This window comes from Mesocricetus auratus, unplaced genomic scaffold (assembly GCF_017639785.1).
Source record: "Mesocricetus auratus isolate SY011 unplaced genomic scaffold, BCM_Maur_2.0 Super-Scaffold_100003, whole genome shotgun sequence".
NCBI lineage: Eukaryota > Metazoa > Chordata > Mammalia > Rodentia > Cricetidae > Mesocricetus > Mesocricetus auratus.
In genome coordinates this window covers 101,923,906-101,948,023 of record NW_024429188.1, presented here as the reverse complement: position 1 = coordinate 101,948,023, position 24,118 = coordinate 101,923,906, and the positions used below count along the sequence as shown (strand labels likewise).

Here is a 24,118-nt window from a genome sequence, read left to right as displayed (position 1 = left end):
GATCTCAGACTTCTGGAGAAAGGAGTCAGGGGAGCTCTTTACAGGAGATATAAAGAGGAGGCTTGGGCTGGGCATTGTGGCACACACCCGTAATCCCAGCACAAAGGAGGCAGAGGCAATGAGGGTTTCTGAAAGTTCAAGGAGAGCCTGGACCACACAGTAGGACCCTGTCTCGAAAGAAACAAAAGAATTGACAAAGTAAGACAGGAGACTTCAGTTGGTGCACTAGTCATTTTTGCATTTCAGTGAGCAAATACCTGAGAGAAGCAATGTAAGACAGGATTTCCATTGGGCACAGTGAGGAAAGCAGGGCAGATGTGTGAGGGTAAGGGCATGATGCAAAGGCTATTCACATAATGGTGGGCCAGGGACCAAGGGCTCAGCTATCACCTTTAAGGGCCCACCCCTGCTGACCTATTTTTGCTAGTTGGCTCCACCTCCTGAAATTTCCACAGCCTCCTCCCAAAATAGTGCCACCAGCTGGGAAGCAAGCATTCAAAATATGAGCCTTGGAAGGGGGGCACTCCAGAGTCTAACTATGACAGTTGGGAGACCTTGGGAAGTTTTCGGGTGCTGGCAAGACATGCATGCAGAGGTGGCTGACAGATATGGATACAGGGAAGACACTTGAGCCTGTAGCAGAAGAAAGCCACCTGCTTCCTGAGGACAGACAACGGGGCAAGGATTAGCAGTGGTCAGCAGTCAGGATGAGGCCACTATGGCCTCTTAGGTAATGTAAGAAGAGCAGACATAAGCAAACATCTCGAAGTTGAAAGGTTGAACACAAGTGTGCTCACCCATGACCTTTGCTACGATGTGTAACTGAATGTCCAAGAGACATGAGCCCCTAGACTGATAAGTATAAGTAACCAAGTTAAGGGAACGGCCACAAATTAGTTAGGGTAGCTAATAATAAACCAGGGTAAAAAGAGAATGTCAAGTGGTCATTACAACAAAGTATCTAATGAAGTGATTTTTTGAGAACAAGATGAGCTTTGCAAGCAATAAGAATAAGGTAGTAGCCAATTAACACCCAACAGGACAGGGAGAGGTTGTCATTAATAGGAAAAATCCTGAGAACAGTACCAGGCCCCATAATAATGGGAAATCAGTGAGGTAATGATGCTGTTTCTGAAGTCAATGGGGAATGGGAATTTCCATTCAATTATGAGATACAAGATGCAGGATGAGAAAGTGCCTGAATGTTCTTAGCAAGAGCCTGATAGAAATTGTTTTCATTTTTTAACGTGTGTGTGTGTGTGTGTGTGTGCATAAAAGTGGTGTGGTGCAATTGAGGAGTGCAAAGGACAGTTTCTGGCAGTAGATTCTATCCTTCTACTATGTGGCCTCTGGGATAGAACTCAGGTTTGCTGGCATGTTTATCTGCTGAACCATTTTGCTGGTTATTTTTTATTGCTTTCTAACACTTGGGTGATAGAAACAGATAGATCTCAGTAAGTTCCAAACCAGCTAGTCCTATGTAGTGAGACTCTGTCTCTCCAAAAAGATGGCATTTTAGCAAGGCATGGCAGGTCACACCTACTATCCAAGCACTTGGTTGGCAAATTTGAGGCCAACTTTGAGTTCTAGTCTGTCTGGGTTACAGAGTAAGACACTGTCTGAAAAAAGAGCAATTTCATATATCAAATGAAAATAAATCCCCATATATTCATCACCTAACTTCAACACATGGTCAGTTCCATTTCATCCAAATCCTGACCAAATATCCTGGAAAAATGACTGGTTTGGAACAAAATTCTATTGGAAGTTTTTGTTGTACTTTATTCTAATGATTTATATCTATAAAGTAGATACAAATTACATACATACCTAAAACTGAGGTTGAGAGATTACATTCATATATTTTAAATTATTTTCTTGGCAAGTAATATATTTCCATGGCTCAAAATGCAAAAGGTAGGAGAAAGAGAGGAAAGGAAGGGTTTTTGCAATGGCTCCATGAATAAAAATTTGCTCACAAGCCTGATAACTTGAGTTCAAATTTCAGGAGCCATATAATGGACGGAGAGAAACAACTCCCGCAAGTTGTCCTCTGATTCCCACATGTATACACTTGAAAGTTTTCATGTTTCACACTCACACACACACACACACACACACACACACACACACACATGTTTTTAAACTTCACAAGAAGATCCAGGTATGACGGTGCATTCCTCTAACCCTAGCACTCCAGAGGCAGAGGGAAGCAGATCTCTGGGTTTGAGGGCAGTCTTGTCTGTATAGCAAGTCTCCAGCTATATATATATATATATAGTATTACCCTGACTTGTTGTTAAGAGTGTGTGTGTGGTGCCTTGTTCCACCTTTGTCCCCAGGCAAAAGTTTCCAGCTCCAGTGTGCTTGCCAACAGCTGTTTTTGGAGAAACCAATATTGTTTGTGTCTCGTTCTGGAACTATTTTATACTTGTGTCGTCAACTCACTGCACTCTGTTCCCACTCTGCTGTGCCTTGGTTCTCCCACTTACTACACAGTGATTATTTCATACCAGCACATGAACTGCATCCTTTTATACAACCATATAGCATTCCACTTCATGAACTACAACGTATCTCACTATGATTGGGTTTCAGGCTGTTTCTCATCAGATGCAGTTACAGATAATTATCCTGCACAAATCAAGCGCGTGAGTAAGGCAAAGCTCCTTAAGGCAGAGTTGCTGAATGGAAGGGAACGTGTGTAACTCTGACAGATGACACTAAGTTGTCCTTGCTCGGGCAAGTGCTGCTTCCATTCTGTGTGTGCTCCTTTGCCACATCTTGGCTGCTTCTTCACACTTACTTCCAGAGTCCATAGTGAACCCTTTCAATATCTCCAAGTCAAAGACACTTCTGTGACCCTAGCCTCCTATTGCTGGACTTTTCTCCCCCTCCCCCGCCCCCTCTCCTGCCCTTTGGCCTTCACAGCTAACACTCTGCATTTCTTTAGCCTCCTAGTGCTGAGCTTCTCTCTCTCTCCTCTCTCTCTCTCTCTCTCTCTCTCTCTCTCTCTCTCTCTCTCTCTCTCTCTCTCTCTCTCTCTCTCTCCCTCCCTCCCTCCCTCCCTCACAGCTAGCACTCTGACCTTCTTCTGCCCTCCCTTCGCAGAAGCCATTAGTAACCTCCTAGGTTCCTTTCAGCTCCTTCCAACTCAGCCCCATGGCCAGCCATTTTAGCTCTGCTCATGTTGATCTACTCAACTCCCTCTCCCAACGACCTTCGCAGCACCTGCTCTGCCAATCCCCAGCCTTGGGAAAACGCTAGCACAGTGTGCATTCTGTCCAGCACCCTCTCCTAGGCAGCCTGCTATTGCTGGAGAAGGTCAGGAAGTTGGCTCCACTACAAAGCCTGGCCAGCCAGCCCCCGCCGGGCCCCAAGAGCTGTGAGGCAGTCCTTTTATATATTGATATCACATTTCTCTCAGTGATTGTTCCAAATCCTTTCCATCTCCTCATATCCCCTACCTGACTCTTGCCTCAGACCCCTCTATTCTAGCTTTGGATTTTAATGAGCAGGCATAGGTCATCAGGTGGACACGCACGTGTTACACCCTCCTTCACCTGCCGTTCCCACTCCTCTGCCCACTCACTCATACCTTTCACCTTTCCACCCCAGCTTCTCTGAGGTCGATACTTCCTGCTCAAATTGACCCTTTCCACTTATGCCTTTTGCAATAGGTTCCCTTGCATTCCCCTCATTCGACCCCGGGATCTCTCTTCCTTCCCTTTAGGCTAGCTTTCCCTCCCCATTAAAAAATTCCCTCTTAAAGAGCAACTCTCTCTATGTGTGCCATTGTTCCATATTACTATCAGACTTTTCAGATTTAGCAATCTTGAAAATTACACAAGTATCTCATCTGCCTCCTGGCTTCACTTCCTCTTCCTAAGTTTGCCACAGTCACAGAAAGCACACCAGGCATCTTAGTAACCTCAGCACTAGTGAGGTCTGTAGGGGCGACTGAGAGTTCAAGTCAGCATGGGCCATGTGGGATGATCCCATCTTGGAAAAATAATAAACAGATAAAGTAGAAGAAAATAACGAAGTCACAGTGACACCATCCAACTGTCAACATCTTACCTTTCCGCATGCACATATATACATACATACATACATACATATATATTTACATAATTGGATCATATGTGCAAAGTTTTTGTCATAATACATTTTAGGATATTGAAGCCTTGCCATTTATTGTCTGGCCCAAATTAAGAAAATTAACTTCTCTGTCCAGTTCCACTTCTTCACCGGGTTTTATGAGAATTAGATGAGATTAAACATATTAAGGCATATGTCACAATGCCTGACATCTAGCTAACATGTTAGTTACATGGCCTTCCACAGCAAATACTATATCTCTACATAATAATTAGTCCTGTTCTTCTGATGACTAACAGAAATGACTAAAGCAACTGCAGATAGTCTCCAACACATGAGTAAGCATATAAGTGTGCTGCAAAGTTCTAAAAACATTAGAAAAAGCAATGCATTTTTGTGGGTTTGATGTTATTGAGATAATATTTCACTTGTAGCCCAGGCTGTCCTATGTACTCAAACTCATGGCAATTTTTCCGGTTCAGTTTTCCAAGCAGTAGGATTATAAGGTGTGACCCTCCACACCATTTTTCTTCTCTCTCCCTTTCTTCCTCCGCCCCTCCCAACCTCCTTTCCTGTATGTGTGTGTGTGTATGTGTGTGTGTGTGTGTGTGTGTGTGTGTGTGTGTGTGTGTGTGTGTGTGATGCTGGAGACTAAACTCAGGGTGTCACACATGCGAGTCAAGCATTCTTGTCATAGAACTGTAATCCTAACCCTAGTCAAAATGAGTGAAAGCTATCATGACCCCCTTCTTTCCTCCATTTCTTCTTTTCTTCCTTCCTTTTATTCAGGGCCTCGTATAGCCAAGGATGGCATGGAACTCTACATATGAGGATATCCTTGAACTGCTAATCTTACTGCCTCCACTTCCCAAGTGCTGGGATTTTAGGCATGTACCACGCCCAGTTTATGTGGCGGTAACTGAACCCAGTACATGCTAGACAAGTACTCTATCAGCTGAGTGCATCCCTGCCCCAACAATGATTTCTTTAAAATATAAATTATTTATGAATGCTTTGTCTGTTTCACATTTTTTTCACTTGTACAAGCTCAGACTGTGAAGCACATTCTTGTAACCGAATATTTGCAAATATCCCCGATTATTTACAGGGCAGAGGAAAGATTATAAGTAAATACAGATATGAGGCTATAAGTGTTGCACATGGGAAAATGATAAACTGGGTGATACACAGAGGAGAAGATGGCCAAGGGTGGAGCTGGAAAGCAGTGGTACTAAATCATAAAGGACTGTGAACGCCACAGTTATTCAATCAGCCACTTACCAGATAATTATTGTTCACTTGCTACCGGTCACGTGGTATGTTAGGTATTTTGTTTACTTCCTGAAACAAAACAAAGTATTGATTGCTGGCAGAGGCTTATGTTCTAGTAGAGAGGCAAACAAGAAAAAGGCAGGGAGCCGGGTAGATGGTTCAGTAGGGAAATCTCTTATTATGCAAGCTTGGCGACCCGAGTTTGGATCTCCAGCACCCATGTAAAAGCTGGGCATAGTGGCAAACACCTGTAACCCCACTTTAGGGGATGGTGTTCAGAGACAGGTAGATTCGTGGAACTCGTTTTCCAGGCAGCTTAACCAAATTGATGGACTTTCCTGTTCACTAAGTGTCCCTGTCTAAAAAAGTGAAGTTGAGAGCAATTAACTGTAACTCCTCATATCAACCTCTGGCTTCTACATGTACAGGGGACTGACATAAATTTAAGGCCAGCTCTACATGGAATTCCAGACAAGCTTGGAATATAGTATGAGGTCCTGTCTCAAAACAAAACAAACATAAGATAACTACAGCAACAAAAACAAACAAACAAAAAGAAACAGGGGAAGAGACAGGGGATAGGCAAATAAGTAATTTTTAGTAGTAAATTTTTACAGTTTACAAATTAAAAGTAAAGTAGCAAATACAGTGCCCATCAGGATCATTGTGAAATTATTGTGAGATTTCATCTTATTCTAGTTGGGGGGGGGCAGTGCTAGGACTCAAGTAAGGACCTTGTCCATGTTAGGCACATCTGTACCACTGAACACCCATAACTTGAACTTGTTCTATAAGAATGAATCAAATAATATTTTTTTACATTTATCACCATATTTAACATATCTACATATGACCTGATACCCAGTACCTAATGATTTTAATTCCCTACTTTAATTTATTTTAAAGGGAACTTCACAACACTCACATGAATGAAAATCAAGTATTGCAAGCAATAAAGGTCTGGGAAAGGACACTAAGAGAGATACTTAGCAGCTGTCTATTCTCTTCCTCTCAGAGACCACTTTGTAAATCACAAATGCTTCCTAAATTGCATGCTTATTATTTCCTAGGCAGCCTACTGTTTTACACAGAAGATGAATCCATCTCTACAATAACCCTGCGAAATAGGTAACATCATTGTATTGTTCCCATTTTCTTAGGAAGAAACCTGGGTTGTCTTTAACCTTCCTTTGCCAGTTTCCAGCAAACAAATAGAAACAGTAATGGGGATCTAGGAGAGAAGCTAGTGTCTGCCCCATTTCCAAGCTTCAGGGAGGCTTTCCAGGGTGGGGGTGGGGAAAGGAAGATGACAGAGACTCTTGACTACATCCACCACTGACTCCCCCAGTGACTGAGAGCTGAGCCAGAATATGGCTTCAAAACACAAATGCCTCCCCGCGGAGTTACATTCATTGGTCGTTTTAATTGTCCTGTGAATAGCCTAATTGGAACGTCCAAATTGATGTCAGCCTTGTTAGGCTGGGGGTTTTGATTAGAAGAAGGGAGACAATGTGCTGTGAGTACATTGACTCCTTTGGGATGAGGCCAGATCAGGGTAAACAGAAGTTGAGAAGCATCTGGAAGGAAAGAAACAACAAAGAGTAAGAGAGGGAGAAGCTGAAGTTAAGCTGTCATGCTCATTTGTCTCCAATTCAAGTTCTTTGAAGAAGAATGTAACTAACAATAAGATGTCAGCAGAGAGGGGAAGCAATGAGACCCTGTTTACCTGACTCATCTCACAGGGTGCATGTACTGCTCTTCAGTCTCCTGAGAAATCAGCCTGGTATCTTAAAAACAAAAAGACTTGTTGTGGGGGGGGGTGTTTGTTTGTTGATAGAGTTCATGTAATCCAATCTGACCTTGAACTCTCTCTATATTGCAAAAGCTGTCCTTGAACTCCTGATGTTCCTATCTCCACATCCCAATTTTGTATATTTTGGAAGTTCATTTTTTGAGATAGGATTTCACTATTTAGCCCTGGCTGGCCTTGAACTCACAGAAATCTGCCTGCCTCTGCTGCCTGAAATGTTAAAATTAAAGTTGTGCAACACCACACCAGCATTTTTGTAAGGGTTGCTTTTTTTAAGGCGCGTACCTAGGCTGGCCCTAAACTCACTACCCAGCCAAGATCAGTCCTGACCCCCCAATCTTCCTGTTTCTACCCCTCAAGTACTGGGATTACAAGCATGGCTACTACATCCAATAAAAAGTCATTTTCGCCGGGCGTTGGTGGCGCACGCCTTTAATCCCAGCACTTGGGAGGCAGAGGCAGGCGGATCTCTGTAAATTCGAGACCAGCTTGGACTACCAAGCGAGTTCCAGGACAGCCTCCAAAGCCACAGAGAAACCCTGTCTCGAAAAACAAAAAAAAGTCATTTTCATTCATGCAATTAACACTAGACCTTCCCATACTAAAGCAAAGACTCTGAACTAGAGGTACATCTTGCTCTGGTTCCATTTATCATTGCATAATGAGAATTCCTGTCACCGAGGGTCCATTAAAGGCTTACAACCAAACTCAATGTCGTTCAGGAAGTCTGGAATGTGACTTTCAGTACAGTCGATCAACACTCAGTTTATAAAGGAAAGTTATCCTTTAGATAAACATTTTTAAATTGCTGGGAGGAAACTTGAGACTAAACAAAAGCTTCTCAATCAAACAGAAAAGCTCAGAGTAGAAGGGATTAATCTCTAATACAGAGGTGGCATTGCCTAATGGCCCCAGATGTTATGCATTATCTAGCCCCTATATCACAGCAGAAAAAAAGACTGTTTATGATCAAAATCCCCAAAGACTGATCCCCCAAATAAGGTTAGGTAACATCCTGGTGAGAGCATGACTATACATCTAGAGCACAAATGGCTTCTTTGTCCTACTCAACATTTGGGAGGTTCCAGACAACACTCAGCCAATCCTGGCACTTATGCTATCATTTCTATTTGTAAATCAGGATTAGAAGAGGCTTGTCAGTTGGTAACATGTGCTCTATGTAAACCCTTAGATCTTAGCTAGGGTAAAAACAGAGCAAGTGTGTCTACTGTTTTATTTAGCGTTGTATTTTAATTTCTTTCTTGTCACTGAGATCTAAAGGGTAATGCCACACTTGGTAGGCATCCAGATGACCAACAGGACACTGGCAAGTATCTATGAGGTCAGATTCTTTTTCTGTCAGCAAGTTAGAGTTCAGAAAGTCACGTGCATGTTAAATATGTTACTGGGACTTAAACAAGACACAGCTCCTCTTTAATTGGGTCTGATCTACCTTGAATTTCATTTTTGTTTTGAGATGGGGTTTCATGCAGCAGACTAGTCTTAAGTTTGCAATCCCCCTGCCTCAGCCTCCCAAGTGCTAGAATTACAAGTATGCTGACAGTCGCCAGCTTGGATTTTCATGGTAAAAGTATGCCCTCACCAGCAATAGTGACATATATCTATAATCCCAGCATTTGAGTGGTATAAGCCAGCCCAGACAACACAGTAAAATCTATGTAAAAAAAATGCAACGAAGTATGTGTGGCACGCGCCTATTATCCTAAAGATGGAAGGCTAAGGCAGGAGAATCAATGATTTGAGGCCCAAAACCCCAAGCCAAACCAAATAAACTCCAAAAGCCCTTTAGCCAGTCATTTTTAGTAGTGGTGGGTAACTAAATATTAAATACTAAAACCCAACACATACAAGTTATAAATTATTTAACAAAAAGTATAATTGGATCAACAATTCTGGTAAAATAAACATTGAAACACATTTTGCTTCCATCATTGATAATTTTCTTGTCTCAAGTAATATTAGACACAACATCTTTTAAAATTTAGATCTCAAAACAAAAACATTGTTTAGGCAGAACATGCTTGTGATTCTAACACTCTGGAGGCAAAGGAAAAATTGCTTTGGAATTTGAAACCACTCTGTAATTGCAGGCAAGCCATGAATACATATGAAGACTTTCTCTAAAATACCCAAACAAAATAAAACAGCATCAAAACAAGTGAGCCAAAACCAAAAATAAAATCTGCTGTTTAAACAATTTACATATGAACTGTATTAAAGAACATTCACTGTTGGTGGTAACATAGAATGGTGAATTCCCATTGGAATAAATAGGCTGCCTATTTCTTACCATGTTAAATATACATTCATCATATAACTGTTTGTTGACAGATATTAGATTATACTGTGTGAAGATATGCCACTTTGGTTTAATAAAAAGCTGAATGACCGCCGGGCTTTGGTGGCGCATGCTTTTAATCCCAGAACTTGGGAGGCAGAGACGGGTGGATCTCTATGAGTTCTAGGTCAGCCTGGTCTACCAAGTGAGTTCTGGGGAAGGCTCCAAAACAATACAAAGAAACCCTGACTCTAAAAACCAAAAAAAAAAAAGAAAAGAAAAAGAAAACCAAAAAGCTGAATGACCAATAGCTAGGCAGGGTTCCCAGGCAGAGACGATGCTAGGAAGAAGGGAACATGCCATGAGATGCAGAGCCAGCAAGATGGGCACTATAGAGATGAAGCAGAAAGTAAATTAATAGAAATGGGTTAGTTTAAGTTACAAGAACTAGTTAGAAACAAGCCTAAGCTAAAAGCCAAGCTTTCACTGTTAATAAGTCTCTGTGTCATTATTTGGGAGCTGGTTGGTAGAACAAAGAAAGACTCACTATAATCATTCTGATAATTTTTACTCAAGAGAAATTAAAGATACATTCATGGGCTGGCAAGCTGGCTCAGTAAGTAAAAGCACTTGCTGTCAAGTGTGACCTGAGTTTGATGCCTGGGACCACATAGTGGAAAGGGAGGAATGACTTCTACAAGCTGTCCTCTGATCTCCCCACACATGTCGTGACACAGAAATTCCCTACTCCAAATTCACAGGCACGTGCACAATATAAGTGTAGTTTTAAACAGGATTACTCCAAACAAAGGCTTAAGCACACAGTAACTTTACTTGTAATAGCTCCGAAGTGAATGAAGAGACCAATTGTACCCTACACAGATTTAGTCATAAAAAATAATGAGCAGCCAGGCGTTGGTGGCGCACGCCTTTAATCCCAGCACTCGGGAGGCAGAGGCAGGCGGATCTCTGTGAGTTCGAGGCCAGCCTGGTCTACAGAGTGAGTTCCAGGACGGCCTCCAAAACAATACAGAGAAACCCTGTCTCGAAAAAAAAACCAAAAAAAAAATAATAATGAGCAACTGATACAGGAGGCAACATAGATGGTTCCAAAGATATTGTTCCAAATAAAATAGCCAGATACAAAATTACATACTTTCTGATTACATATATTAGATTCTAGGTGGTTACCTAGAGCCAGTGGAGGACAACCAGGAGGTTGAACCCCAAAGGACATTTTATGCATTGATGCAAGTGGTCTGCATCTTAACTGTAAGCTTAAAATTGGTGCAGTTGTTCTGTTGTGTTGTTTGAGGCGCTGTCTTTTGTAGTCCAGGCTGGCCTCAAACTCACTATGTAGCCAAAGTTGACTTTGAACTCCTGATGCTCCTGCCTCCACCTCCCAGGTATCTGGGTTTGCAAACATGTGCTACTATGCATGGTGGAAAATCCTTAAAAGAGCTGAAGTTTTAGCCTTATTTCTTTTAAATACTCCTGTCCTGAGCATCCTGTATACTCTGTGCACCTGCAGCGTACATGATGTGACAATTGCAAAAAAGCAGCTACTCTCTGGAAAACCTCGATGCACAGACAACATAGGCGTGGTGGAAGTAACTAAGTTGTGTGTTGTTTAGAGTAAGGTCACACAGTTTAATCAGGCTTGCGCAGAGGATAGCAACTGTATGGAAGAATGGTAACAGAAATAGAAAACAAAATTCTCATTAATCTGAAAAGAAGATGGACATCTCACTGAGTTAGATACCTTAAGGACAAGAAATAACAATTCAGATCACTGTGAACCCTGACAGTGGCATCTTAGGGAGTACATCTCAACAGAGGAGACTGACTGTGTTTATGTACCTTGACTTTATCTAACTGAGTTCTCATGGAAATTGAAAGTGAAAAAAACAAAACAAAAACTGATGCCAATAATGGAGCAATGAGTAAAAGGTGGTCTCCTGCAAAAGGTACTCCAAATTCTATGGCCAAGTTGCAGAGAGTCTCTTGCCTTCTTCATCAGTATGGAAGCTCCTTTTCCTTTCAGAGGTTGGTAAAAAGTTCTAGTAACATTGGGCTGGGCATGGTGATGCACTCCTTTAATTTGAGTACTCTGGAAGCAGAGGTAGGCAGATCACTGTGGTTTCCAAATCAGCCAAAACTGCACAGTGAGGCTCTGTCTCAAAAAAAGTTCTAATAACACTTTAGTAAATGTAGGCAATTGAGTTGGGAATATGTTAGGATCTTGGACAGTTTATCCACCCCTAGAAATTAAAAGATAGTGAATAATGGGAGTGGTGGAATATGCCTTTAACACCAACACTAAGGAGACTGAGGAAAGAGGATCTTCAGTTTGAAAGTAGCTTGGGCTACATAGACAGATTATGTCTAGAAAAAAAGAGGTGAATGATAAATTTCTTTGAAATAATTATGGGGTAGGATTCAGAATAGTTATATTCAAGTAGGCAATATAGAAAATGTTGAATTAGATTGTACTAGATATTTAAAGGGCTAGATATGTAGCAGTTATGAAATCCACATACAATTCAGAAATCAGTATGAAACTCGATATGGTTTCCAAGATTTGATTAAAACAATTGGTACCCAACTGTCACATATATAATTTTACATGTAACTGGAATTATTTAGTAATGATTGCATTTTCTTTCAAAAAGCATGAAGTGTTATGGTAATTTCTGATATCACATTGAGAATATCAATAAAGTAGCTATTAGAAAAGACATCTCAAAGAAAAATGATAAGGGACTAGAGCGATAACTCAGTGGTTAAGACCACATGGTGATCTTACGGAGGACAGGAGTTTGATTCTCAGCGCCCATGTCAGGCAACTCACACCACTGTAGCTTCAGCTCTAGGGAATCTTAAACCTTCTTCTGGCCTCCACGGCACCTGAACTCACATGTGTGCATTCCCAGGTGTGAACGTGCATGTGCACACATGCGCACACAGAGAGAGAGAGAGAGAGAGAGAGAGAGAGGAGAGAGAGAGAGAGAGAGAGAGAGAGAGAGAGAGAGAGAGAGAGAGAGAGAGAGAGAGAGAGAGAGAGAGAGAGAGAATAAATAAAAATGTAGGAATGGTAAACTCAAAAGAGAACAGATTTGTGGAAAGATGGTTCAGATTGCTGGAGTTTTGAGGAAGGGCATCTCCCCAGTCACAAAATATAAAAATATATTCATATAAATCTGTCTGTATTCGATGTAGCCAAATACATTTTAAACAACAAAAGTAAGATTCCATTAACCACAGTGTTTTGTAACATTTGTAGTCACAAACATCTCTTCATGTCAAAACTTCTTTCCACATCTAATGATGCACAATGATGTCATCATTCTTAGAATGTGTGGCGGTTTCTACAAAATGATGGTGCTGAAATTTATTTAGCCCAACATTTCCCAAAGGGTATTCTACATAGCACCAATGCCACAAAATGAGCAGTCGGAAACGAGGACATAGGTTAAACAGTTTGAATACCCCACATCTCACTTTCACAATGACACAGAGGCGAGTAGAGGCTGCAGGCAGTGCTCTTATTACTACCCAGATGCCACCTCTGCAATATCCTAATTTTTCTTTCCATTGAAAACACAGAAGCTGGTTTAACTGAGTTGATTTACCTGATTTGACCCTGGACTCCTCCTAGGTGGCCTCTTCTTAATTTGCCAGAATACTGACTTATTCACATTTTATACAATACCCAGAGAAATGTTAGACTAATTGATCCCAGTGCTGAACATCAGTTTTCATTTTGTTGGTTCTTTTAATCTAAAACTTAAGTATGATACGAATTTCATTTACAACGTTGTACAACCACCAGTGCTATTTATGAAGCATTTTCATTATCCCCAAACAGAAACTGTACTCATTGAAAATAACTTCCTATATCCCCTTCCCAGACACTGGTAACCTCTAATCTAATCTACTTTCTACTATTATTAATATGTTTATTTGAATTATTTAATATAAGTAAAATTACATAACATTTGACCTTTATGTCTGATTGATTTTGCTTAGTGTACCATTTCAAGCTTCATCCATGTTGTCATTTGTATCAAGACTCAATTAGTTTGCATGGCCAAGAATTGTTATTTGAATATAGATTTTTCAGTTGCTCCAGCACACCATTTGTTTCTTGTTTCGTTTAATTTTGGTTTGTTTGAGGTTTTTCTTTTGTCTTTTTCTTGGCTGGTGCTCATGAGACCCCAGCCTGGCCTCAAACTTGCTGTGTAGCAAGGATATCCTTGAACTCCTAATCTTCCTCCCTCTTCAAGTAGCACTCTTTTTAATGAACCCACAGGAAAATAGGGGGAAAGAAATGCTGCTATCCCTGAGTAACCTCCAACCACCAACTATTTTAAGTCCAATACAGTGTACAACAGAGATCCAACATCTTACGTTGAAAGCGACAATCTTTCATTTATTTCGCATTTACAAATAGTAATATAATAATGCCTGGGCTGTGTGGCCCATGCCTTTAATTCTAGAACTGGGGAGGCAGAGGCAGATGGATCTCTTAGTTTGAGTCCATCTTGGTCTACAAAGCCAGTTAAGGAGAGAAACTCTGTCTCAAAAAAACAAACAAACGAAAAAAGAAAACAAAAAACCCAAATAATATTATAATTAATATGTTTTTCAAATTGCACCTTATTTTTTCCGACAGCTTCTCCTGTATCCCAGACTGACTAGAACTCCACACAGCCAAGGATGACCTTGAATTTCTGATTCTGTTGCATCACTTTCCAAGCACTAGAATTAGAGAGACCTACCACTATACTCGTTTCTATAGTGCTGGGGATGAAACCCAAGACTTCTGTGTACCAGGCAAGAACTCTGCCAACTAAGTTACATCCTCAGCCTCACATTTTTACCTAAGAAAATACATATTTTCTGTATTGGAGAGTGAAGCGAGGAAGTAATGTACAGTGCTTAGGATACTTTCCCAGTGTGTGAGAATCCCTGAGTTTTCTTGCCAGCATCAACAGAAGAAGCATGGGGGGAGATGGAGCATGGAGAGGGAGGGGGATGAAGAAAGAGGAGAAAAATTGTAAAAAAATATAATGTTCACTGCATAGTTTTGAGCAATATCAAACTTCACCAGAAAGAGCATAGTGAACGGCACTTTCCCTACAGCTTCACCTTTTACTAACATTAAAAAAATCTCTGCTAATAACACAGTGTGGGAATGGATTCCAAAGCAAGCTGAAGGGTGTTTTAGTTTGAACTGCCTTTGACATGCTGGCCCTATTCCTTTCCTTTCCCAAGCTCCCACTCTTACAGGAAGATAACCCGAGAATAGGGCTTGACGTAAACCCCTGAGGACCTTCCTACAAGTCTAGTTAAGGAAGCACACTAAACCCTTCCTTACACAAGACTGAGACTAGAAAAGGAAAGTATAATTAGGTTCCTGTGCTGGATAATGATATTTTTAAGTGTTTCTTTCCTCAGCACAGTCACAAGCCAGCTGTTTGCAACTTACAAGTGTGTCCTTTTTTATTTGTGTTTAATGGAGACTTACCAAGCAAAGGCCCATGCCAAGAAATAAACTAAATTGACCTTAGAGGGCTTTTCTTCTAGCCATACAGTAATTATTGAGGAAAAAGAAAAGGCTCATTTGCTGGTAGCACCCTCTTTAGTGTTAGTCAAGCGCTTCCCAATGCATATCAGGACAGCATTTTTATAGCCGATGGCACTTCGGGCCATGTCTTTCTTGATTCTCTGGAACAAACACGCGAAGCATAACTCTTATTTTGTTTTGCTCAAGCTGTAGTTACAGTACAAAGAAAATGTTATGGTGAGGGCTCTGTCCATTGGAACTTGTGATTAATAAGGAGAGCCTGAGAGGATCATTTATTCACACAAAACAAGAAACCAGGGGGAAATTAGCTTTCTGTATTTCATCATAAATCATGCATAATTTAGGGAATAGAGGAGACTATTGATGAGGCTGAACAAAATTAGTTTCTTGTTGCCAAGAAGAATAAAAATACGCAACAAAGCTGTCTAATTTCCTAAATATTTTTAAGTGTTCTGAGATTTCATGCCACCTCAACTTTTACTGTCCGTCCAGCAAAGATGGAGAAAGATATTTTCACAGACTCAATAAAAATTTAAGAGGCAGAAGGGACCTTATAAACGTCTACTCCAACTCTATTTTACAGATCAAACACCTGAAGTCTAGACAGCTGCAGAGACCTGTTCAAAGTCACTCAGAACCCGGGCAGACCTGGAGCTACAAAACTCAGAACTCTTGTATTTGATAAGAATACAGCCTGAGAGGCAGGAGGATCTCCATGAGTTCAAGGCCAGCCTGGTCTACTGTTTCACAGATAAAACCTGTCTCGAAAAACAAAAAACAAACAAACAAATAAAGACTACAGTCTGGAGGCAAGAGATGGCTCAGAGGTTAAGAGCACTTGCTGCTCTTGCAGAAGACCTGGGCTCAGTTCCCAACACCTACACTGTTGGCTCACAACCACTTCTAATTCCAGTTCCAGGAAATACAATGCCTTTTGGCCTCCTCAGGTACCAAGCATGCATTTAGTGCATATACAGACATGCAGGCAAAGCACCAATAAACGTCGAATAAAAAATAAAGACTACAGTCTGGGCTGGGTGTGGAGATGCATGCTTCTATTCTAAGCACACTGGAAGCAGAAGAAGCAGGTGGATCTCAATGAGTTCAAGGTCAGCCTGGTCTACAAAGCAAGTTTTAGGTTAGCCAAGGTTACATACGTATTAAGTCTCAAAAAGATACAGGCTGGTCCTTTCCCTCAAAAAGTTGATGTCATCTTTGTTACTACTTTCCTTTAATATCAGTAAAGCCACAGAGATTTCCAAATTGCATACAAGTAGTTATTGGTCAGTTCATTAAGGATCCACCTAGTAACATTTAATGTTTTATTTCTGAGAGACCATGATCATTAGGTCTCCTACTATTAAATGCTGAGTACATTTATAAGATTTCTATATGATGGATGATGAATCTCTATACCTACATATTGCAGTCTTTTGAAAATCAATTCTGTTTGTTTTGTCTGAGACACTATGCGGCCCAAGGTGTCCTGGGCTCATTGTGTAGGGCAAGCTGACCTTGATCTTGAAGAGTCTCCTGCCTCAGCCTCCCCAGAGCTGGGCTTACAGGTCTGCACTACCAATCCTGGCTTTGTTTGAAATCGTAGGCTATCAAGGAAATAAGATGTCTATGGGGGCATTTGTATGGCTTCCTGGTCTTTTCTAAATGCACAATTTCAACTATTTGACAACAAAATTTATCTATATAATAGAATTTTCAAGCACAACTTTTAAGATTTTAAAGTAATTTAAAACACTCGAGGGGAATCATAATTAGTTCCCCCATAGATATCCAATACCATAGATGCATTTTCATCATTCATTTATATATAGTTGCTTCGAGGTGAATTAAATTTTTTTCATTTAGGCAATGAGATTAAATATATCCTGTTGTGGGAATACTAATAATTCAAGGAGCAGGGACAAAGATTAATGCAGATTAGAATCTTAACTTGTGTGCTTTCAGTACCTTACTTGATTTACCTCAGTTCTAAGGAGCCAATGAAACAAGCCACCCAACTTAAAACTGCACGCCTAAACCAATCCTCAGTTCTTAAGGTAGGAGATTTCTAATTGTGAGAGTTGCCTAACAAGAGAGCTAACTGTTGTGACAGCTGGCTCATTATACGATTTCAAACTGTAGCTGAAAGATAATCTTTCCAGAATCCCTTAGATCTTTGTCGTCGTTAGGATGGTTTAGTTTGGTTTGACTTTCCTATTGGTTTTGTCTCTGTTTTGTTTTATTAGGTTTTTTTAGACAGTTTCACACAGCCCAGGCTAGCCTCAAACTTGGTATGTGATGAGGAAATCTTGAACTCCTCATCCTTCTGCCTTCACCTCTGGAGTGCTGGGATTATCAGCCATGTGCCACTGTTATGGCTTTCTTCTTCCTTCCTTCCTTCCTTCCTTCCTTCCTTCCTTCCTCCCTCCCTCCCTCCCTCCCTCCCTCCCTTCCCTCCTTCCTTCCTTCCTTCTTTCCTTTTAATACAGGGCCTTTCTGTGTTGCTTAGGCTGGCCTGGAATGTTCTACTGTTTTGACTCCTCTCTAGAATACTGAATTCTAGGCATATGCCACTAAGCATCTGCCCACAAAAGTTCTATTTACTAATATGTTAAAAACGATTCCAAAGTGCTTTACTTTTAAGAGTAGATAGATGCAATGACACATGTCTATAATCACACACTCAAGAGACTGAGGCAGAAACTCTGACTGAAAATATATATAAATAAAAGATTAGATTGTGATCTGGGCGATAGTGGTGCACGCCTTTAATCCCAGCACTTGGGATGTAGAGGCAGGCATATCTCTGTGAGTTCAAGGCTAGCCTGATCTGCAAAGGGAGTTCTAGTACAGACTCCAAAGTTACACAGAGAAACCCTGTCTCAAAAAACAAATGAGTCCAACCATCCAATAAATTCTATCCTGTCCCCCTATCAAACCCAGGCCCTTGCACAGTCTATGCAAATGATCCTAGTTTTCTAGAAATGAGTTATGTTACCATTACATAGCCACACACACACCTCTTTTGTGTTGATTTTTGAATCTGGGTCTCATTATATAGCCCGGGCTAGCCTTGAACTTGCAGCAACATTACTGTTTTAACCTCCTGAGTGTTAGAATTACAGGCAAACACCACATGCTTGATTCCAATATTTCCCTTCTATCCTGCCTTTAAAGTATAGAGACCCCCTTTTTTCATAGACAGGGTTTTTCTGTATAGCCCTGGCTGCCCTGGAACTAGCTCAGTAGACCAGACTAGCCTCAAACTCAGAGATTTGCCTGCCTCTCCTCCCAAGTGCTGAGATTAAAGGTGTGCACCACCTTAAAGACCTTTTCATACCTGTATCTGGGGTCATGCTATCATAGACTGTCTTAAATTCTTAATAATTTATACTTTTCCCTTGAAAATAAGGATAGTATTTTAAGCTTCCTTGTACGTCCTACAAATTTTAGTACAGAAATTATTCACACAAAGTTATCAAATTTGTTGAAATACTTGAAATTGCTACTTGGTTGATTTAATTATCAGAAATTTTGTTGTTATAAAGCAGAGTTTCAAGAGCTTAGGCTATCCTCAAACTTTATATGTAGGCAAGGATGACCTTGCAGCCCTGATCTTCCTACATCTAGTTCTCAAGTGCTGGGAATCTAGGTATGCAACACCATGCCTGGCTAGTAGTCATAAATCCAACTTATTAATACAACAAGTTTTCTTATTTAATCTCAGTGAGTCATTCAAGTAAATATAGATTGCTGTCTGTTTACAAAGCTATGAGTAAGGTAAGGACTTAATTAAATACATATTTTAGGTTTAAAAAGTATGCTTTGAAATATTTGAGAGCTAGGCTGAGCTACATTCCCTGCCCCTGTTTTATTCTTTTTACTAGTGTGTATTAATTACACAAAATAATGGGTTTATTATAACAAATTAATACATGTTTGGAGTGTGCATTGATAATGTCCATCCACTTTTTATGATCTCTTGTTCCCCTCACATGATCTTCTGACAACTTGATTTCTGTGCACTGTGTAACACTATCCCTAGGACAAGTCACTATGGAAAACTAATATGACAATTCTTGGGATGACAAAGAATTCAGTTAGGATGACAAAATACAACCTTCTTAGTACAACTTTAAAAAAATGAAACACAAACCATCATGTAAAAGTTACAATTACTGGAATGTGGAAGTCAACAAATGAAAAATCATTTAAGGAGTAGGAAGGTGCAGGCAGGAGGATTGCCAGTTCAAGGTTAGCCTCAAAACTACATAGTGACTTTAGGGCCAGTCTGGGCTGCATGACAGAGGGAGGGCAGAAGGAGAAGAAATAAATATTCTTCCCTGTAGAAGCTTAAAAGAAAGAGAATGATGCACCAACTATGTTGTCTCTGATTCTTAGCATATTAAAATGAGTTGTGGCATCCTTGTGTACGAACCAGTTAGAATTGGCTGGCGATGTGTCACAAGTTTATGTACCAGTGCTTAGAAGACCAAGGCAAGAGAACCAAGAGTTCAAGGCTACATAGCAAACCCAGTCTTTTTTTTTTTTTTTTTTTTTTTTTTTTGGTTTTTACGAGACAGGGTTTCTCTGTTTTGTTTTGGAGGCTGTCGGGCAAACCCAGTCTTAAAAGATTAAAAAATGAAATGAAACCCCTAAAGAAATGTAACAACTACAATTCATTTATCATCATTTTGGGATATCTCTCTCTCTCTCTCTTCCTCCATCCCTCCACGTGGGTGTGTGTCTGTTTGTAGAATTTGTGTGGAAATTCTAACACAGCTGTTTGCATACCTATGACTAAAGACTATATCATCCTCTGTAGGGGAAGGCCATACTTTTTGTCAAAGCACACAGCTTCAAGAGGAACATATAGGCGCAGTGAGGGAGGAAGGATGAACACACCTAGCTAGCCAGACAATCTGAATCAGCTCTAGCAGTCAATGGGTTGACAAATGTCCCAGCCAGGTTGCCTCTGAATCCGATCTGTGTGTTGTGAGACACACTAGTAAAAAGAATAAAACAGGGACAAGGAATGTAGCTAAGCCTAGCTCTCAAATATTTCAAAGCATACTGTTTAAACATGTATTTTTAATGTATGTATTCAATTAAGTCCTTACCTTACTCATAGCTTTGTAAACGGACAGCAATCCATATTTGCTTGAATGACTCACTGAGATTAAATAAGAAAACTTGTTGTATTAATAAGTTGGATTTATGACTACTAGCCAGGCATGGTGTTGCATACCTAGATTCCCAGCACTTGAGAACTAGATGTAGGAAGATCAGGGCTGCAAGGTCATCCTTGGCTCATGTAGCTCAGATTGGTCTAAACTTACTGTGTGGTCTTATGATGGTCTTTAAATCTTTTTTTTTTTTTTTTTGGTTTTTTCGAGACAGGGTTTCTCTGTGGCTTTGGAGGCTGTCCTGGAACTCGCTTGGTAGTCCAGGCTGGTCTCGAATTTACAGAGATCCGCCTGCCTCTGCCTCCCGAGTGCTGGGATTAAAGGCGTGCGCCACCAACGCCCGGCTGGTCTTTAAATCTTAACCTCCCGGCATCCATTTCCCAATTACTGGGATTACAGGTATATGCCACCAGGCTTGTCAGTCCCCATTATTTGCCTTCATCATTAGTCTTTATACTTACACGTATTAGTCTTTGCACTGCAAAATTCTTTTTTGCTAAATTGTCAGTGACACGTGTGAACCTTTATGCCTGTTGTTTCCTACATCTTCAGGAAGAAATATGACAACCATACTGAAAAAATTTAGCTTACTTGTGTTTCGCCTAATTGTAGAATATTGTTTCATGCAGGGGACTATCATGTCACACACCTCAGACAGATTCAGTTGAAGGGCTGGAGATGCAGTACAGTGGTACAGCACTTGCCTATTTGGTGCAAGTCTTAGTATTCAGGCATCTGTACTGGCCTGTCCTTGGGGTTCTGACAGGATACGTCCTCAGCTGCAGCCACTGAGAGCACCACCTGTGCGCATTCACTATGTTCTCTTTTAAAAGGGCCCTGCTCACCTCCAATCCTCCCTCCCTCTCTGTGTGTTTATCCTCTGCTCTCTTCCTCCCTCCCTCCCTCCATCCTCCCCCTCTATCCTCTCTTCTGCTGCTTCAGTCCCTGGAGGCTGGTCTCCACTTCCCCTCTCCCCTTTTTATGATCACTTTCCCTAATAAAAATCCCCTCTTCTTGAACTATGTCTCATGGTGTCTTTCTCTCGCACACCACTTTTCTTTTTTAAAATTACAACAGCAAAGCCCCTGGTTCAAGTTTCAATACTACACACTAAAAATTCATTTGCACCACAGATGAACATAATCATATATGTCAGGGCCACTGTTTAAAGAATCTTAACATCAGGGCATGGTGGCTCATAGCTGTAATCCTAATACTTGGGAGGCTGAGGCATGTAGCTCACCGTGAGTCTAAGACCATCCTGTACAACATAGTGAGAAGGTATCTCAAATAATAAACAAACAAGCAAAAATAAGAGCACATTCATTTCCTCTCACCTATATCAAATTTTTCTTCAATGTTTTAGGTAACTTGATATTTCATCGGCTGAAGCATTTAAATGAATTCTCAGCTTCAATCCATGATGGTACATTTCTATTGTTCAGCATGCTAATATAACATCAAGTTACTTAAAGCATTTACTTTAGACTTTTAACTCTTAACACGATTTTTCATATTTAAAAACCCTTAAGATTAAAGAAATAATTGGTGTTTAAAATTACAAAACCCTCACTCATTAAACACCTATAAACATGATTTTTTTTGTTTTTGTTTTTTGCAAAAAGTCCTAATATATTAAACCTGTATTTAATCAAGTCAGGCAACAGTCATGAAGATGAGCAAAAATATTCATAGAAATGAAAAAGGTTGCATTTGTTGACATTCCCCCCCCCACACACATGCACATACTTAAATTAGAATGTAAAGTTGATCAGGGCTAATCAGGTTCAATACAAATCCAGTGAAGCCCCAATTATTTATTATTTTCTTTCTCTTCAATTAGCTTTTATTCATCTTGCTATTTCTCTACCTACACCTTCCCAACAAATTAAACACCCAAGGATTCCTGTGTAGAATAAGCAACCCTTAGGTCTGTGGTATAACTAACTGCATCGATTTTCAAAATTGCTTTCATAGATGATGTTTTCCTCCTCAGTGGAAATTAGCAATTACTGAAGGTATTATTTAAAACTAGTATGGCCATTAAGAGCCTAATTTTATACAGTACTGGAGATCAAACACAGATCCTCAAGCATGTAAGGCAAGTGCTTTACTACTGAGCTGTACTTCTAGATCTAAACACACAATTTTTAAAAGGTGTTTGCCTTGGTAGTTAATTGAATAATTACACTTCCTTAAAATCTATAGTTTTATGTGTTCCTAGATGTAAATTCAGATCTCAAATCTTTAAAAAGTCAAGGGAGGAGAGAAATGGAACTCAGAAGTAGAGTTACTGCCTATCATGTTCAAAAACCTGGATTCTGCCCCCAATCACACAAAATCAAATAAAACGAGCAAAAGTCAAGGGATAGGCTGAGTGTGTTCAAGCATTCCCATAATCACAGCAACTGGGAAGTGGAGGCAGAAAGCATGAAGGCCACCCTGGGCTACGTGAAACTTTGCCTCAAACAAACATAAAATCTAAGGAGAAAAAATTGTCTTTGTATTAACACCTTAGGGTCATATGACTGGATCTTCAGCATAGTTTTTTTTTTTAAGCTGATATTTATTTATTTTTTTAAATTTATTTTTCAGTTTAATTTTAGATAAGAAACAAGGTTGCTTCACAAGTCAGTTCCAGGTCCCTCTCCCTTTCCCTCCCCTCTTCCCGTGTCCTCCCCCAACTTCCCCCCCCCATTATCCCCTCATTTCCCCAGGGAGGATGACACTAGAAGAAACCATCCTGAGTGAGGTAATCCAGTCACAAAAAGAGAAACATGGCATGTACTCTGTCATATATGGATTTTAGACATAGATCTGGGGAATGCCAGCCTACAATCCCATGGCCAGAGAGTCTGGGAAACAGAAACTTCATTCAGTGGCTGATGGAAGAAGAGGCAGACTCCCTTGGTTAAGTACTGAGCTGAACTCAAGAAAGCCAGTAACAGAGAGGGAGGACTGATGATCAAAGGGATTAAGACTGGGCTGGTTTAACCCCCAGAAACAGCTGACCAGACAAAGGTTAACTCTTGAATCCCAGGCATCAGCCTGGGAATCCAGCATGGGACTGATCAAGACCCCCTGAATATGAGGGTCAGTGAGGAGGCCTAGGTAATCTATTGAGCCTTGGGCAGCATATCAGTACCCATCCCGAGTATACACACGGACTTTGGACTCCCATCCAACAATGTGAGGTGCACTCTCACCCTGAACTCTTGGGGGGAGGGTCTACGCCCTGCCCTGTATGAAATGACAGACTATGGGAAATCAGTATGGAGATTCCTCAGAAAAATGGGAATAAATCAACATAGTTTTTATTTGGAAAAACATAAGGTTTTACTGCAATGAATTTAAGGGCACAGGAATCAAGCATGCAAGCTCTGTAGATAAACAGAATATTGGGAAACTGAGAAAAATGACAAATAGTTTAAATTCTACTATATAATCCACTATTGCGCTAATTTAGTTTACCCCTCCCCCACCACGTGTGAGAAAATCTTGCATTATATGAATCACTTAATAGAAATCTACTACAATAAACTAGAGAGCCAGTGTCAGGCGGTGGTGGTGCACACCTTTAATCCCAGCACTCGGGAGGCAGAAGCAGGTGGATCTCTGTGAGTTTGAGGCCAGCCTGGTTGGTCTACAGAACTAGTTCCAGGACAGGCTTCAAAGCCACAGAGAAACTCTGTCTTGAAAAACCAAATAAATAAATAACTAAACTAGAGAGCTGGTATCAGAAAGTGACAGGTGGTGGGTGCTTCCTTCAGTAGGTGAGTTAGAAGATCCAATTAGCCAGGTGGTGGTGGTGCACACCTTTTATCCCAGTACTCAGGAGGCAGGTGCAGTTGGATCTCTGGGAG

The 24,118-nt window shown here is 40.6% G+C and overlaps 1 protein-coding gene across 2 annotated transcripts in view; it reads right to left on the bottom strand.

The window, feature by feature from the left end:
- Positions 1–24,118, bottom strand: part of LOC121139870 (P2R1A-PPP2R2A-interacting phosphatase regulator 1-like) — a 63,131-nt gene that overhangs the window by 7,233 nt on the left and 31,780 nt on the right. The window contains exon 10 of one of the 2 annotated variants that reach the window (XM_040743893.1): positions 5,383–5,442. The exons of the other annotated variant lie outside the window; for it this stretch is intronic. The gene's annotated coding sequence lies outside the window, so the exon portion shown is untranslated. The remainder of the gene's footprint in view (positions 1–5,382; positions 5,443–24,118) is intronic. 2 annotated transcript variants of the gene reach the window in all.